Genomic DNA, 4405 nt, shown 5'->3' with positions numbered 1-4405 from the left:
TGGTCTCAGAAGAGTCCCTGGTATATAGTAAGCACTCCAAAAGTATTGGCCACTTGTTGTCCTTGTATCTCCCTTAGTCTTATAAATGATTCCTAGAGGACAACTGTGGTTCCCTATGGCTGCCATGACTCCCTTTCCATGGTGTTGTAAGTTTCTAGACCCAAGGACACTCCCCAGAGTGGGGAACTATAGGGGAGGGGGAATGATGACATAGCAAGGAAGCTTCATGTGGCACTTCATACTTCTTTTCCAATTTGCATAGTGGTAAGTAGCAAACTTTGAAGGTATTTCAAATTAATTTTTCATCAGAACACCTTGGGTACTTTTATTCTGTCTACTTCATTGTAAGAAATGGCTGGAAGTAAGATAATGCACAGCAGATAGGTGTTTTATTTTTCTCTTATCCTAGGAAATCTAAAATAATGGTTCAATAGCTCAAGGGTGTGGAGGATGTGATTTCTGTGGACTTTTCCTCATGTCTGTTACTTCATCATCTGTCTCCTTCTGTTTGAGAAAGCAAAAGCTTCTCCAGAAATTTCCTCCTTCCCATCTCTGACATCCAGGACTTTCTGCTAAAGTCTTATTTGCTAAAACTGACACTTTCAAATTCCAGCTGCAAGGAAGGCTGAGAAAGTGGGGAACAGGTTTATATAAATTGTCTAAATAGGTCATGATTCTTTGCTTGGAACTGTTCACAGATGCTGAGCAGTCTCAGGAATCTACAAAGAATGTATGTGTGGGGTGAGCCTTGGTCAGCCATTAGCTGTCTCTTCTATATCAGCATTCTTATTTACTGATCTTGCCTTGCTACCTGGTCAGCATTGTTACTTGAATTATCTTTATTGTCAATCAAAACAAATTTAGAAGTAGGTACCCTTTTTCATAATTGAGAAAAATGAGGCAGCTGATAGGTGGTCGAGAGGGGATTCAAACTCACACCATCTGATGTAACACTAATGCTCCATCCATGGTCCCTTGGTGATTGTATTAGAGCTAGAGGCAAAGTGATTACCTGGTACTTCCTTGAGAGAATGAAATGTGACTTGTCAGGCTTATTACTGGAAACAAGAAGCTCAGGAGTCATAGAGTCTAGAACTGATAATTACTTGCCATAGCAAGTGACTTAGAATTCTTGTGAAGCATAGCCTTTCTTCTCAGCTCATAGGTGCGTCCTCTCTGTACCAATTCTAGGAATGCTGTCTTGATCTCTGTGTGCCTCTTCCTGGGATCCTTATTTCTGTCAATTTATGAAAAGTCCCAGTAAAATGTAATTCTTACAGCGTGGATGACCCTGGTCATTTCTTGACTTGTGACCATTACCTTTATACAATGAAATTCTTTCAAGAGATTCTCACATCAAATCGTTGTGCCTCTTTTTGGTATTGGGAGTAGTTCACAGTTCATAGAGGATGCTGTGGCCTATTTTCCACTCTGATTGTACTTATACCTAGTTTGCAGACTAATTATGCCATCAACTCTGGTCCATATATCTTGCTGTGCTATTGGAGGAACAATTGGTACTGTGCTCACTTAAAGGGACTTTAGTAGGACTCTCACAGAGGACACTGAGGAGCCCCTGGCTTGTACTGGATAAATGCTAGGGCTCCTGTTTCTTATCACTGTGTTCTTGGCAGCAGTGGATGGGCTGGGATATATATATACACTGGCAGGCATGGACAAATGTGATGGTCTAGTACCTGATGATTTGTGTTGGGGAAGAAGTCACTCTTTCCTTTAATTCCCACCCAACCTCTAGCAACACAAACTCTTTTATTTTTAATTTTTATTTTGCAAGGGGTACTGGGGATTGAACTCAGGGGCACTTGAGCATGAGCCGCATTCATAGCCCTATTTTGTATTTTATTGAGAGACAGGGTCTCATGAGTTTTTTAGCACCTCACTTTTGCTGAAACTGGCTTTGAACTTGCAATCCTATATCAGCCTCCCAAGCTGCTGGGATTACAGGCATGAACCACCGTGTCAGGCACAACACACTCTTAAAGGTGTTCCCTTTTTGCAATCTTTTTACAGAAATGAAAATTCATTCTACATATAAACAAGTCCTTAGCACTACAATGTAAGTGTGATCTGGTGTCCTCATAAATTCTGAGAATCAGAGAAAGTGTCAAGGCCACTTTGCTAACTATAGTGCTTCCCTCAAGAGCAGGGGTCAGATAGTAAATATTTCATACTTTGTTGATCCTGTGCTTTCTTTTTCAGATACTCAACTCTGTCCTTGTAGCACAGAAACAACATTCAATCACATGTAAATGAGTGAGCATGGCTATTGTCAAATAAACCTTTTTTTTTTAATAGACTCTGAAATTTGAATTTCACATAATTTTCACATGTCACAAATACTTTTTTAAAACACCATAGCTATTTTAAAATGGGAAAAAAAAATTTTATGTAGCATACAAAAACAGGCAGCAAGCTAAATTGACTTATGCTCTAAATCACCTCTGTCTAATTGACTCTTCTATGATCATGGGGATGTTCTATAATGGGGAACACTTGAAATGTGGCTAACGCAACTTAAGAACTGCATTTTACATTTTAATTAACTGAATTTTAATTTAATTTTAAATAGCCACCTGTGACTAGTGGCTGCTGTATTGGATAGACCCAGAGCTCTGTTGTTCATCTGAGCAGGATTCAAAGCTCCCAGTTGTGTTTTTAGATCAAAATTTTAAATTCCTGAAAGAAAAAGTCTGGCTGGCCTATTTAGGGCAAAAGCACATAATAAACACTTGGCTTCCAGGAGTTCTATTGATTGGGGTTAAGTGGGGATTTCCTGAAAAAGAGAGCCTGAATATACAACCCAACAGGGTTTGCTACAATTTCCTGTAGTCCTAGCATTTTTAAAAGAGGTCCCTAATGGAAAGGAAGGAAATGCTTAAAAATGACACACTGTTGGTAGCATCAGAGTGGGAGAGAGATTTTGTGGCTGTACTTTATTTCAGTACTCTTCAGTTCATACCTCAATGTTGACTTCCATAATTCTGGACCTATCAGAAAATATAATTGTCTATTTAAAATAAATTATATGCATAGTGAATCAATAGGCATCGTTGAGCATCTACTGTGTCCTAGGATTGATACTTTATGCCATCAAAAATTATTTCAGATTTCTTTACTTCATGAAAGAATTGCAATGAAATTAAAACACCTCATCAACATTATAGTTATTATAATTCTCTTACACAGGTTCTTTGAGACCATATTTTGAGAAAACAAAAAATCCTAACCCTTATATCAGTTTCAGAAACTGCATAAAAATTTTATTAACACTCAGAGACTTTGCCTAAGAAGTTAATGAAACATTTTCCAGGTTAAGGTGATAGATATTATTAGGTATATTGGGAGCATTGTACTCTTTGTGCATGTGGAAGCAGGGGTACTGATTCAGAAGGAGAAATCAAGCAGGACTCTACTGGAAAGCTAATATATGATTTGAGGTATAAACGGTAGGCACACAAATCGGGAAGATTGTGGAACAGGGATTTTCAAGTAGAGGCACTGTGAAGACTCAAAAATGGTTTAGTTCCTTTGTCAAAAGAAAACGTGGCCAGAGGGTTTTGGTGCATAATGTAGTAGGAGGACACTGAGAGGTGAATTCTGCAGATAACCAATGGCTAGAAAATGAAACACGGCCGGTTAAACACCCATCCCAGACCCAAGAAAGCAAGTGATATTAGCACCACAATAAACGTAAGTTACATCCCTGAGGTAGAAGAAACAGGACCGTTTCTTTGTTGCTGAGTTGGAAGAGAATGATCAGCCAAAGGATATGAATCCAATTGAAATAAAAAGTAGTTTTATAGAATGACATCCTCAGTTTCCCTCAAGGTATCACAGACTAAGTAATTTAAGAAGAAACACCTCTTATGGAAATTTGGTAGGAGCTCGAAGCTGTTCATAACCAACCCACGGTAGGTGAGTTGGATCTTTTTCTTGTGTCTTGTAGGGACTTTTTTTTTTTTTGTAAATAAAAGTTCTGGTAAATTAAAAAGCCCAGTTATGAAAAGAAACTAGCCTATCAAATCATAGAAGCTAAGATAGCTGACATAAAAATAATTTTCTCTGAACAGAAATAAACAAAAATTCTAGAAAACTTAAGAAGGCAACAAAGCACAAATCAAAACAAATTAACCAAGCTGTTAAATCTGGGGATTCCCACAGAAGCCTCATCTGCAGTATAATCTGCAGTCTGATTACTTAAGTGCTGAAGTTCTACACAGCCGCCACAGTTTGAAGTAGAATTTTTAGAGGTTCTACAGCAGCAGTGTTTTACATTTGTATGAATGAGGGCAAAACCATAATGCTATGATACAGAGAGAGGATTCCTACGCTTCCTTAGTAATATGTGGAAATATATCCGTGAACAATTAACAAAGTAGTATTT

The sequence above is a fragment of the Ictidomys tridecemlineatus genome, chromosome 2 (genome assembly GCF_052094955.1).
Source record: "Ictidomys tridecemlineatus isolate mIctTri1 chromosome 2, mIctTri1.hap1, whole genome shotgun sequence".
Classification (NCBI taxonomy): domain Eukaryota; kingdom Metazoa; phylum Chordata; class Mammalia; order Rodentia; family Sciuridae; genus Ictidomys; species Ictidomys tridecemlineatus.
Note: the sequence above shows the minus strand (reverse complement) of the source record.